The sequence below is a fragment of the Dryas octopetala genome, chromosome 9 (assembly GCF_963921425.1).
Source record: "Dryas octopetala chromosome 9, drDryOcto1.1, whole genome shotgun sequence".
NCBI classification, from domain to species: Eukaryota; Viridiplantae; Streptophyta; class Magnoliopsida; order Rosales; family Rosaceae; genus Dryas; species Dryas octopetala.
Window position 1 is genome coordinate 5,412,407 of NC_141374.1, and position 14,900 is coordinate 5,427,306.

General features: G+C 35.2%; 1 pseudogene; it reads right to left on the reverse strand.

Annotated features, from left to right (window-relative positions):
• Positions 1-5: 5 nt before the first annotated feature.
• Positions 6-13,833, reverse strand: LOC147273382 (uncharacterized; annotated as a pseudogene).
• Between the last annotated feature and the right edge of the window lie 1,067 nt (positions 13,834-14,900).

Below are 14,900 nucleotides of genomic sequence, written 5' to 3' on the forward strand. Positions count from 1 at the left end.
GTTTGAAATTTCTGGGTTAGTCCATTTTCAGGGGAGGTTTTGCCGAATTTTCGGTAGGATTTTCCTTGATTTTGGATTCCCGCAGGACCTCTCCGGGTTTCAGGGTGGAAATTCGGGGGCGGTCCTGTCAGGCGGTCCTGTCACGTCTCCCTCAACTTCTTAACACATGGGCTCTCTAATAGCTGCATAGCATGTCTCTTGCCACTACAATGGTTCAATTCCCAGCTCTCATTTATTCCTAGTAATTCAGGAACCTTTCTTAGATGTGATTAAAGTCCAAAACAGGAAGGCAGCCAGAAGACCAACAGCACGAGGCAACATTTTGATTGGACGCAGGTTCCATGATTTTTCCATAACCCATCTCTTAGATTTTTCGACATCAACATCTGTTCTCTTCACTACTTTTATGTTCATTCTGTAGCGTTTAATTAACTCTAGCATCTTTGTTGCTTGACTTATAGATTTGTCTCTGTGTCACTTTTTTATCTATGGGAGTGGGACTGGCTTAGTTGCTACGCCTACGCGGGATAACAATTGGAATGAAGTTCGGTTTTCGCATTTGCCCCCCAAGGTTGTGAAATTTACTTTTCTCAAGTAGTGCTCCTCGCCTTTTAGCATCACCGATACTAGCCTCTTGACATATGCTTGTCACTCGCCAAATGACAATTTTTATGCTTAGCATATGTTGAACTATTTTTTACAGTATATATAGAAAATATTTTAAGAATGAGATTAGTACATAAAAGTTGTTTTGTTGGTGAAAGACATCAAACTGAAAAACAAAAAAAAAAACAAAAAAATTAGAGAGAAAATTTGTGAACAATCGGAGGACTTATATAGAAGAGTTTCCAATGGGTTGGTAAACTACATATATAAGAATTTCATATCTGATAGGGTTAGATAAAGGGAAAGTTATACTAAATAGCCTTTTTTGATGTTCCTCTTACTTGTTTAACCTTGTTTGTAAAATTTTTAAGGGCAAATTGCATTTTATTATTTCAAGTTTGCCTAGTATTGCAAGTTGGTACCTCCAGTTCAATTTTGCAACAATCTCATACCCTATCTTCATTTTTTTAGCAATTACATCCCTTTGTTAGATTCTTTGTCAAAAACTATGTTAAGTGATGACGTGGCACACCACTGGCATTGAATAAAATAGACACGTAGATTAATGATGCCACGTAGACAAATAAATAATAAAAAAATTACAAAAACTTTTCATATTTAAATAAAATATTAAAAAATATAAAGAAGTAAAAAAACAAAAAGAATGAAAAAAACTTAGTACAAATTTTTTTCTCCTCTCTGTCTTGTTTCTTTCTCCTTTTCCTTCTTATTTTCCATTTTTCTTCTTCTTTTGTTTGCAACCCACCCCTACCAAGCAATCTGACGCCTCCCGTCACCACCGGCCGATCAGACATTGGCAACGGCGGCAGAATGCCTTCCCCCATCACCAGGGGCGTATCTATGTGAGGGCTGACCTGGGCTGTAGCCCACCCCAAATTTTTGGCAAAAAGAAAAAAAAAAAAAATACTACTACTAGTCTTAGGCTTTTAGCCCAATAGCCCAATACCCAACCCATGACAAAAAAAAATATATCCTTCAGCCAAGCTTTCCGCCGCCCACCCCACCAACTGAAGTACTTCTTCAGTTCTTCTTCTTCTAGCTCTGAATCTCACTATTAGATTTCAATTTCAATTAAAGTTTTCACTCATATATACTCATTCCCTCTTCTTCCTTTTTTTTTTTTCTCAATCTTTTTTCTCTTTGATTAACTTTGAGAAATTTTACCCTCAAGACTTTAATGCACATGAATTATTTACCTTGAAAGAATAATTGAAACATTATAAGTATGAGACATGTGAACTTTTACAATTTCAGAATGTGTCTTCTCTTTCGGAATTATGCCAAGAATTTGTTAGAGAAAGAAAATATATAATACTTGTTAATTGAGAGATTGGTTTGTCTAGTGTTGACTCTTCTGGTTTCTATGGCAACAACAAAGCGAGCATTTTTATCTATGAAAATTGTTAAGAATTAACTTCGGAACAAGATATATGATGACTTTCTTGTAGATTGTATGATTATTCACATTGAAAAATATCTTGTTGATACTATTAGTTATGATTACGTAATTGATGACTTTTATGCTGTGAATAAACGCATGGCTCAATTTAAGTAGTGTTATATTATATTTGCATTACATGTTTTTTTTTTATTGTTTATTCTTGTTATGAATATGCATTTTGAGGAGTAAGGCTCATTACGTCTCCCTGATTAGGTGTATATTTTGTTTTTTATTAATGAAATTCACTTGTGCCGTCGAGTTTTATTTGATAATAATTATAAAAGTGATTTAATATGTTGTGTAAATTTGAGAAATGTCATAAAAACAGAGAAGATGTTATCGAAAGTTCGCAAAAAAATTTCATTAACAATAATGAGAAATTAGCTTGAAGTTCAGCCCACCTCTTTTTAAAATTTTGGATACGCCCCTGCCCATTACCATCCATCATCCCTCTCTTCTACAATTTTTCTTCTTTCTTCTTCCTTCTTCTGCGATCTGCCATTGAAAATAAGCATCCCAGTGACTATTGTGGCTTCGGAGCTCTCCCTATTGCTGCGACGCGCGTCGTGGCAGTGGTCTTGACCACAGGGAACCTTCTAATTGATCCCCGTAGTATTTGTACCCAAAAAATGGGCTTTTGATTTCATTTTGGTGTTCTTGTTTTTCTTGGTGTTTTTTTTATTTGGGTGGCTAGAGGTGGGTGAAGATGATGATGATATGATGATGATGATAATGGGAGACTAGCAAAAAAAAGAAGAAGAAGAAAAAAAAATTTAGGATTGGTTGGAGGGATTTGGGATCTGCACAAGAGGTGGGGGTGATCTGCAAAAGAGGTGGGGACGAAGAAGAAAGAGAAGAAGAAAACAAGGAAAGGGCAGGGGGTTGAATTTTACTTGTAATTTTTCTGTGTTGATTTTAATTCTTTTAATTGATGGGAGAGTTGCAGACAAAAGAAGAAAAATGGAAAAGAAGAAGAAAGAAAAAAAAAAAATTTGTTCATTTTTTAAAATATTTTATTAAATTATTAAAAGTTTTTGTAATTTTTTTATTATTTATTTGTCTATATAACATCATGAATCCACATGACCATTTTTAAGAAGTTAACTCAAACGCTAGATGTGCGCCACATCATTGTCATGTTATCATTTACAGAGTTTTGGATGGAGGATCTAACAGAGGTATGTAATTGCAAAAAAAATGAAAATGGAGTATGCATATATCGTTGAAAATTGAACTGGCGGTACTAATATACTTAAGGTACTAAAATGCAATTTGCCCTATTAGATTCATGAACTGTGACAGAAGGAAAAAAAAAATATTATATATATATTTTTTTATAATTTGCCCTTTGTATGAGTTTTATTGGGGGTATGAGTTTCTTATTTTAAACTTCTAAGACAAAAATGATGTGAAGACTCTGTGGATCAAGCCTATTACTGCGTTGATTAGCAGTCTATTAAATTATTCTATCAAATTTTATAAAAATTATTAGAAGTCTATAAAACTCTATGGAAAAAGTTTAAACTTTGTCAAATGTACTTCATATAGAATTATGCTAAAGTTTATGTAGAGTATGTGAAAGTTATTAAAAAAAGTCTATAAAAGTCGGTGAAATACCATATTAAATACACCCCCTAATCTTTTATTAAGATAATTTATAAATCATAAATATATAATCATTTATATAACTTGAATATGTAAGTGCATATAATAAACTTATCAGAGTAAGCTTAAAGCAAAAAGTAAATAATATAAATATAAATAAAAAATATATATTATAAAAATTTGTAAAAAATAATAAAGACACAAAATAAACATTAGAAAATTAGGATTAAATACCAAATCTCAATAATTTTTTGGTATAGCATGAAGACTATATAATATTTCAATTGAACTACCAAATTTAAATGTAGTTTTTTAGATTAGGTCACAAATATGTTGGCCTCTTTGATTTGAGCATTTTCCATTTGACATTTTTGTCCTTTGGCCCACATATGATGGGTGTTAGTTAAAATTTATAATGTTTTGACAAAATTGCCCTTGAGACTTTTATATTATCTTGAAAATTTGCTAATATTGTCTCAACTTCATATTTAGTTGTGACTGTACGACATTCACAACTTCAAATTTAGTTGTGACTAAACGACAGTCACATCTAAGTTGTGAAACAGTCACAGTTAAGTTGTGACTTAATTGAATTTTTTTTAGAGAAATTATATTACAATATAGTATAAATAGATGTCAAAACAATACTTTTACTCAAAATAATATATAGTATAGTGGTGTGAGTTGTCTCTTTTAATTTACCAAGACAGTCACAGTTAAGTTGTGACTGGATTGATTTTTTTTTTTAATATAATATTATATAAATTTATGTAATATTTGTGATGTAATATTATTATTATTTTTTATTGTAGTGGCATATGATGTAATATTTGTAAATTATAATACCTTTTACTTTATTATTTTGTTTGACTTTTCAACTAGTACCTAATCTAAAATACTATTTAATTTTGGTACCTAAACTAAAAAGCTATTAAAATTTAGTAATTAAAATCAATGGACCTAATAAACATATATTGGAGCCATTAGATTAATATGGGTCTTTAGGGTTAATAAGATTATGAGGGCTTATATTCTCATCCCCTTCCTATTTCCTCACTTACCTTATTTTTACACTTACCATTAAATTTTAAAAAATAAAGTAAAAACACTCTTCTTATCTCCCATTATTCATATAATACCCTTTGATATACCAACTCAAACTAGAGGTGGACATATACCCAAGCAACCTGACTAACCCGCCCATATCCGACTCATCGGGTCTAGTTGGTGTTGTCACAACCTAGCCGATGCACCAAAACTTGGGTGGACCGTTTAATTTGGGCAGGTGGCGGCTTGGGCTCTTCAACACCCGTTATCAACCCGCCTGCCCGATTAGAGATATGTATATATAATATTAATTTTATTTAACATATACATACTCAATAAAGGCCTTGGAGTAGCAAACAATATGAAGGGGTGTGAGATGTTTTTATAGAAGAAGTCAAGGACTCACTTTCACTCTTTGGGCAATGTGAGATACTTGATGAAATGCATATGTTTTCTTAGTTATGCTATCCCAAATCGAAAAGGAGAGGACGTTTACTCTCTCATTCCTTTTATAAATGCATTGCCTTGCCTTGCCTTCCTATTGCACACACTACACAGCCACAAGATTTCTTTAACACTTGGGTTGGGCCTTGTTTTATGGGCTTAAGTTAATATATTTTTGTTGGGTTTTTTTTTTTTTGGATTAAGTGGTATTGAGGTAGGCCAAAGCCGCCACCGACAAACCCAGCCCACAAGCCAAATGGGTCAAACCCGACTAATTGATTGGCAGGTTGGGTTGTCTAGGCCTCAGCCCGAGGAGTCGCCCTGGTTGGTGGGTTTGGCCTCAAGCCGACCCAACCCGCCTGCAGCCCAGGCCTAACTCAAACACCCACCTACTAAACATAGTTCCCACCGCCCTAAGAATCATCTCACCCACCCATGTTTTTCCATAATTGTTTTTTTCATAAACTATAATTCTATTGTGTCACCAAAACTTAAAATCGATTATCTTATTTGGTTGATGCTCATACATCTATTAAAATGTATGATTATTCTATACCATAAACTCTTTTTATTTATTTATAGTTTGAGATCAAGAATTCATTATATTTTAATGTTTCTTTTGATTTAGAAATTGAATATTAATCTTAGAGATTTAGTTTGGAATTTAGGAATGAATTATTGGATAGGTGTAAGATTCTTTTTGTTTTATTTGGAAAAATATGGGTGGGTAGAATGATAGTTAAGTAGGGGTGGGTCGGTGTCGGCCATATACTGCCGATCGACCGACTAGGGTCGAAATGGGCAAAACGCCAACCGCTGCAGCCACAGACTCTGTCGGTGAACCGACTGTCGATGAAACCGCAAGTGACGGTCGGATCGGTTCGAAATGGATCCAAATCGACCAGCTTAGGGCATCTGTTTGGGTGTGGTTATGCGATGGTTGCAGGACTTGCAAGTTGAAGAAGAAGAAGAAGCTGCAGCGGCATCTGAGGTCGTCCATCGTGGCGGCGAGGTTGCAGCAGTCGAAGAAGAAAGGCCGTCCATCGCGGCGGCGAGGTTGCAGGTTGAAGAAGAAGAAGAAGAAGTTGCTGCGTGCCAGAAACCAGTAGAGGAGAAGAAGAGAAACCAGGAGATGAGAAGAAGAATAAGAAGAAAAAGAAGAAGCTGCTTGCTACCAGAAACCAAGATAGAAGAAGAAGATGAAGAAGGGTCGGTCGGTGCGGTTAACCGACGGTGTGGGGGTTTAGAAGCCGCCTTCGCCTCCACCCCCCATCGGATCAGTTGGAAAACCGCAACCAATGTGTCGGCTCTCGTCGGAGCGGTTGCTGGGCGGATCGGTCGGGTCGATTTTCGGGTGCGGTTCGATTATAGAGGTATTCCGACCCACCCCTATAGTTAAGGGGGGTGGAAGAGTGTATAGTAAGTGAGTGTTTAAGTTGGTATATCAAAGGGTATTATAGGAATAATGGAAGATGAGAAGAGTGTTTTAATATTTTTTTTCAAATTTAATGGTGGGTGAGAAAATATGATAGGGGCAGGGGTGGACCTATAGAGGAGCCAATGAAGGTAATTGCCCTCATTCATTCTTTGCCATAACCATGAGCTTCCCCAAACAACATAACAATTTGCTTAAGGGTGGGGGTAAAGTGTTTGACAAAATGCCTCAAACAAAGGCTGATAGAGGCAACTTGGCAAGTTGCAGCGGCAAAACATGCGTGACTCTAATTCTCTAAACGCTAAAATTTTGGCAACTTAAAAAATCAAAGCATTAAGTTGGAAAAAGATGTTTTGGCTAGTGAAGAGGAGATGATGAAGAAGACTAGTGAGCAGAAGAGAAGACAAATGGAAATGATGGTTGATGAAGTAATCTTATGGGTATAGGTGGTTGCTAATTGTTGTTCTATATATTATTATCCTCATTCATGTTGGCTGTGAGGTTGGAGAAAGAAACGGAGAAGAGAGAGTTTGATTGAGGGAAGAAGACGAAGTGTAAAGTTATTAATGTTATATGTTTTCCTTTTTCTAATTTTTTAGATGAATTAATTGTATTAAGTTCAAGTTTTTGATAAAATACCTCACTATGTTGCATAAAGCGAGCTAGGTTACAAATTAAGCAAGATATAGATGTCACAAAACTACATAGGGGATAGGGTGGAGACAGAGATAGATCTATACTCCGGAAAAAATAATAAGTCTTCTAAATATTGTAAAAATAAACACATTTTTAAGTGTGCATGTTTTAAATTTTCAATGTCGAAATATTAGTTAGTGTCTATTGTCTCACCCTCATCCATTTTTGTTACTGTAGTAACATAAAACTATCAAACTTCTCTCTTCAATTTGTAAACTATTTTATATATGATTTTGACAAGTGAATACTCTATCTCGAAGGATTTTTCACAAGGAATAAATTAAGTCTCTAAAACATATTCAAAGGATTTAGTTTGAAAGACTTAAAAATAAATTTGGACAGAGTCACGTCTAAACCCAAGTTCGGTTTTTGCATTTGCCCCACAAGGTTTTGGAATTTACCTTTGTCTTAGTGTCACCTTTTGAGCAGTGCTCCTCACCTTTTAGCATAGATACAAGAGCAAATTACAACTTGTACCTTTTAGGTTTGACTCGATTTACAAGTTGGTCCCTATGTTTTTAATTTTTTCAAATTGCATCCTAACGTTTGAAAATTGATGACAATGTGGTCCCTTCGTTTGTCTAGGTAAACTGTTAATTGATGCACAGTCTTACCACATCATCAATTAATAGTTCACCTGACGATCAGACAGACGAAGGAGCCACTTTGTCATAAACTTCAAACGTCATAATGCAATTTAAAAAAAAAATTAAAAATATAGGGACTAACTTATAAATCGAGTCAAACCTAGACGGTGCAAGTTGTTATTTTGCTTTAGATACAACCTGTTAGTCTCTACAACCAAAAAAGTTTTTGTGTCTACGAGCACCCATATTGAGATTGTTATATGTAGAGTTATGTGTAAATATTGATTTTTTTCACCAAAACACCAGTTCCAATGGTCATACAATTTGATATGGATTTTTGTGGAATGTGAATTGTCTTGTTATTCCCGATATTTTCTTTTGCGTTTAGGCATAAATTAATTATGTATTCAAGGGTGTTCAAAATTAATTGTGCATTCCGAGTATATATGTGTTTAAAAAAATAAGAAAACTTGCTTTGTGCTTGAATTGATTCTTGTAATTGAGTATTCTTATAACTAAGCTTGACAAGGTCTTTTGGCCCAAAAAAAAAAAAAAAAAGCTTGACAAGGTCTGAAAGGAGGTTGATTTTCTTGTGGGACTTGTGTTATATTCTATTTTGAATTATTTTCATAGTTTTCTTGGTTACTTCTCTTTGTTGAATGATATAATTATTTCTTTCTCGATCATCTCCTCATTACCTATATTAAAAGAAAAAAAACAAAAAAACTTTGCAGGACAAAAGGATAAGACTCCAAGACAATCAATACAAATGTTATTGAATTAATATAAATGTAGACTCTTCTATTTATATATTTTTTTTATCAGTTTGTTTTTCTTCTAATATAGCTTTATGCAATTCATATACGCGCAACATTAATTTGGTGACCATATAATTGCTTTACAAAGTCCTAGAGTTCCTTAGCTGATCCAAAGTATGTAAAGATCTCTTCTATTTGAGGCTCCATAAAATTTATAAGCCATGACATAACCATTTGATCATATGCTTCCCAATCATCAAATTTGGGACATAGTGATTTCCCATTAATATGACCAAGTTTGGATTTGCAACCAAAAGTAACAGCCCTTGACCATGCAATATAGTTCAATCCATTGAAAATATAGTTCAATCAAATTTGAGCACCTCAATAGATAAGGCAACATTCAACAAAAGTAGGAAGCTTAAATCCCAAAATTATTGGACAAATTGATGGTAGATCATGGAAGCTTCTCATTTTGATTAATTGACTTCCGCAACACTTCTCTTGCATTTGACTAGTCAACAATAGACACAAAGCTATTGTACCACAATAAGAAAACCAAAGAGAGCTTCTGTACGACAGACTTGCAGTTTGAGTACAAAGCTGTACTCGTCCACAATAGGGTCTTAATTTTCTAACAAGTACCACAATGTAGTACAATCTGAGGAAGTACTCAGATTAAGTTGTGCCCCTTAGAATTAATTAATCTACACCATTGATATTATATCCAGTTGTATAAATTTGTTTTGTAATAGAAAATCTATGGTACAAATAAGATTTATAATAGAAAGTTTTTTTTTTTTTGGCCACTTGATTTATAATAGAAAGTTTAGTTTCCTGCAAGTACCATCAATGTAGTACAACAAGTGAAGTACTCAATGAAGTTGTGCTATATAACACATGGAAGAGGTTGAGGTAGCAGAACCAAGTTTGTGTGAACTGTAGCTAAGCCAAAAGAGGTAGAGGGGTTCCACAGGAGTGACCTGAGACCACATGTGTGCACTCTCACTAGGTAACACAATGAGTTGCAGTGCTACACTACTGCTGGTGTATTGTGCTTCATGTGTTCTCAGGTCGCCCCTGCTGGACTTTCCTTTACCACATGATTGAATTGTCGTAAATTTGATGGGAGTCGACGATGGTGATGAACCAATGGTGCAGGTATGTCATGCCAAACACTTCTTTCTTTGTAAGATTGAATATTTGTCTTTGGATCATCGTTATTAGTTGCCAAATTCAGGGGTTATGCAAGACATTTGCAATATTATACAAAGAAAAGATTATTGAACACTCTAATTTTCTATTTTTTCTATTCCTGCATATGAGATTATTGAACACTCTGATTACCATTTCTTTTTATGGGTAAGGATCTAATGAGGATGAACACGAAATAAGCATGAATGCGGGCACCGACATAATGCTAACACGGTGTCGACATCATGAACTGACTGCAGCACACGAAAACTAGATGTGTTGCAGCTAGTTGATGATGTGTTGACACCGTGTGGACACCATGTCCGTGCCTTTTTTTTTATACTTATTTACTGTTCAACCGCATTAGAACATGCACCTTCTTTTTATAGGCCTGATGATCGCACTAGTCACTATAATATGAGTTAAATATTAACCAAAACTGTTTCGGTGGCAAATGTACCACCACTGTAACATAGATTTAAATCTCATACTGCAAGGCAGAATTGATGCTCCCAAAGGCCTTCAAAAATTTAAATATATCCTTGCATGAATAAATGAGAGACTAAATTAAAATCCTCACCCCAGACTTTAATGGCAAGTAGCTCTTCTTCCCCAACTTTCTTCCATGAGATGACCATTGACATCGTCCGAGGATAAAACATCCTCACCATCTGATACAAGAACCCATCTCCTAGATTTTTCGACATCAGCATCTGTTCTCTTCACTACTTTTCTGTTCATTCCGTAGCGTTTAATCAACTCTAGCTTCTTTGCTGCTTGACTTGTAGATTTGTAGTGCTGGATAAATAGATTATTTGAATTTATAAGAGAGCATCGATCTTGTTCAGCAACATCTAAATTTGATGAAACTAACAAACAGAGTTATTGAGTTTTCCCACTAGATAGTTGTCTCCTGTCAGCTGTGCAAGATGGAGGGGAGAATCCATGAGCTGGTTATTAGCAGAAGCTGAAACAAGAAGACATTTACGTAAAAGTTCCATCAGAATTGCTTTCGATATAGTTTTTTCTAATGAAGAAATGCTCGTCTCAACTGCGGAATCTTTTTTATGATGAGGCTGTAATTCTTTCAAATTACGTGGCCTTCATAGTATGTATAGATCATTGTTAAACGCAATTCAAATCACTCAATTAAGCGAAGAGTTAAACTAATAATTCAAATTGGAAATATGTAGGTATTACTGAAAGTAATGCAGTCCAAAAGAAGTGTGTGTGAACTTGCGCTCTGAGATCATTTGGCTAGGAAACTAAACATATAAATGCTAAGTACAAATAAAACTAAAAAAATAGACCATTTACAAATGCACCAAAAATCTGCATCTCGCTTAGCTGATATATGTAGCTCACAGGACCATTCCTTCAGGAAAGCAACCTAAAACTATTTATAATTGATTAAGGATCTGATGTGCGGCTCCTGTCTAAGTGCTGTTGTATAGCATTTTCTATTGAAAAAAGGAGACCGACAGAGGGGGAATTCTTATACACACAAAACGCATGGGCGCAACCCGCTACATTGGGGATGCTGGGAAGACTCAAATGTTGATTTTATATTTAGCCAAATTCAGTAGCTTTCGTAACCAAAGAAAAATGCTTAGAAGTAGCTTTTTCAACCTAAAGGAGTAAAGGTCCACATTGCTTATTAATTTTGAATAAATATAACACACACACACACACATATATATGTGTGTCAAAGCAAAAAGAATTATATCACCACAATCCAACCATTTCATTTTTTTTTTTTGTCAAAGCAAACCAAAAATTTCATATGCACAAATTATCTCTGAACGCAGAAATCACAGACCCATGTTCAGTGTCAAAAAGCATCCCAGCTGTAACCAAGTAAATAAAATTACATTCTATCCACAACCAGACCGTAATTTCCCAGCATATATCTGGATATGGAGCAGAGAATACAAAGAAGGAACAGATCATGTGGTTACCTATCTCTTATACCACTGCTTCTTGAGTCTCAATCAAGTCAGGAACTGCATTCAGAATGGACAGAAGTAATTCTGGTTCCTTATTTGAAAATTTTGTTATCACAAGCTTTCACTCATATGTAGGCTTGGGCCATTTTGGGTGTTTACTGGAAGCTCCGATGGATCTAAAGCCTTCAACAAGCACTCCAACAGTGCAGACACAACTTCAGAAAGAAGAATACATCCAAACAAAGACTTTTCAATATCTTGATAGTTTCTTTTTTAGCACCTGAAGTAAAGTACCACCGTTAATAACCATACCCATAAAACATGCAAGTATTAGCAGAAATGTCCTATAGATCAGAGACTTTAGGCATAACATAACTTGAAAAAGAAGAGAGATTCTCATACCATGTTTTTTCCCTGGCTTGCAAAGAACAGGATTGGGGAGTCTTTTTAACTCTCAAGCAGAAGGGCCAATTCACGAAATTTAGACTTTATTTCATTTCTGATGTGAGCAGTTCCATTACCTTGAAATGGAATTGTCTTCTTCTGAGACTCCTAATAATAAAACATCAACCAATCAAGTGTCTAAAAAGGCCAACCATGGACATAGTTTAACTTCCCGAACTTAAATTGAGTCCTTCCGTTTCAAATATAATTGGTAAAATATGCAGGAGCCCAGTTATGACTTGAAATATCAAGCATGGTGCAGACCTTAACTGAAGCACTGCGAACAACCTGAAGTGCAGGAAGTTCACGATGAGATCCCTCTAAAATCAAAGAACAAAGAGAAGATAAAAATAACGTCAATCCACACTATCTTAAGTGTTCAAAAAATTACTTGAATACTCAAAGCCTTCATAGAGTATGCAAGGGTGGAATGGAGATGGTTGGTATCCCAGAGTATGGAAAAGCCTAAAGGCTTAACCAACTCACAAAAGATAAAGGTACAAATTCAAAGTTTAGGGTTTCTCACCATGACGGATATCAATCAGTGTACGTGGAATGCCAATTGCATCAGCAGCAACAACAATTGAAACCTCTGTTTTCTTACGTGTCTTCTCCACAAAACCATTCACAAGCCTTCAGAAACAAGACAACTAGTGTGAACTTAATTTGTTTTGTAGCATTACATGTGGCACACAGAAACAGGAGGCAAAAATAGATGTGAGCTTAAAGCATTAATGCCCTACAATTTCGAATGAATTATATATATATATATATATATATGAAGTGCAATTTTCGAATGGTCAATGAATTACAGATACTTAATTTGTCTGTTCTATTCTATGCCTAACCATGTGAAACCTTAAAAGTAGAAATTCCAAAAATGAGCTTCTTTTTTTTTTTTTTTTCTACAATAAACAAAACTTTATTAATAACAAGGAACAATTACAACCACTGTGGACAAGGTCCACCACAACAATACAATAGTAAATGATCAACTACATAAAAACAGTACACTTTCAAACAATAGTTGAACACCAAAACAACACATGAGCCCTTAAGCAACAACTCTGAAGACACTGGGATCCAAAGAGAAGATCAAAACCTGACTTTATCCCATTTACACCCCTGACCCCTCCCCTCTGTGAACCTCAAAAACCCTAATCCAAAGGGTAAAATAGAAACATCACAATCAATCCTATCATGACCTTAAATAAGCTTCAGTCCAAACCCATTCTTTCCAAAGACTCATACTAAAAATCTCCAATAAATTCTTAAAACCATATAATCATGGATTCGTGGGCCTCTCCAGAATGAACAATCTATGATTGGTACAGCATTCAAAATAGAAAGCCAAGATGCGCAGTATCTTAATCATGGTCAAGTTCATATTCAAAACAAAAAAGCACAAGTTTTGCGACATGGGTATTGAAGACACAAGACTTAGTGAAAAATTCATAGATGGGTCATTCATTGGATCAGGGGCAGGAGAACAAACCTTGCGATTGAGGAAGGTGAACTGGGAAGAACATCCCTGACAGTTTGAGGCGTCAACCACCCAATTGTTGCCTCTTAGTGATGGCTTTGCCGGCAACCCGATCTTCTCCAACATCTTTTTGCTTTGATTTCACCGAACTAATCAAATTCCGAAACCCAAAAAAAAAAAAAAATTCAAAGGAAAGAAGGAATTTCTCTAATTTGCAGCTTCAGTTTCACTTTCGGGTCTTTTGCTTTGATCCTTTTCTTTGAAAATATATGACTTCTTTGTGTGATTTTGATGACGAAGACGAATTCAGTGTCAACCAATATGAGGAGAAGCATTGGCTTTGAAGAGGGAGGGCTTCACATTTTATTTTTCATCTTCTCCTCTTCGCCTCTTCCTCCGCAACCGCATCCTTGCCACCGCCCTCACCGCTCTCATTTTCATCTCTCATCCACCCTTTCATTTCATCTCCTCTCTCAAATTTCGCCTCTCTGATCTCACCATCTGTGAGTAGAAGACGCAGAGGCATAAGTGATGGAGACTGATCACCCACAAATAGGACATGTCCTGGTAGAGAATTCAAACTGGAAAAATTCAACCACCACCCAATGCCCGCGCGTTGCTGCAGGTAATAAGAACTGGTAAAATGTTTCATATGCTGTTTGTTATTTTAAGATAATATTAAGAGACCAAACAACACTGAAAATATATTACAAATTATTGTATGTCACGTTACTCAAAATATAACTACCCTCTATACACTACTGATAAAAAAGTTTATGCATGGTGTTTAGATGTGGGTGAAAGTGTGTTGGGGCATGTGTGTCGTATGCTGTTTCTTGTTTTAAGATATTGATTATATCTTAAAAGTTCAAACAGGTTTCAAAAAATATTACAAATTATGTAACAAATTTCTGTCACATTAAACAAAAGATAAGGCAATATGTAATTGATGATTGTTCAAAAGATGTATCCATGGTTCTTGAGAAATGGTTCAAACTGTGTTGGGCGATTCATCCACCTTTGATTTCTCATCTGGGTTGGTTTCTTGGAGAGGGAGCTTTTGATCATCTTTTTTTCCTCTTTTGCAGGGGGGCTATTCTCTTCTTTACTCTCTTCTGTTGAAAGTTTCTTTTCTGCTTGCTGTAAATTTTGATAAGGCTTATTAGCACATTTGCCCCTTGACTTTTAGGTGT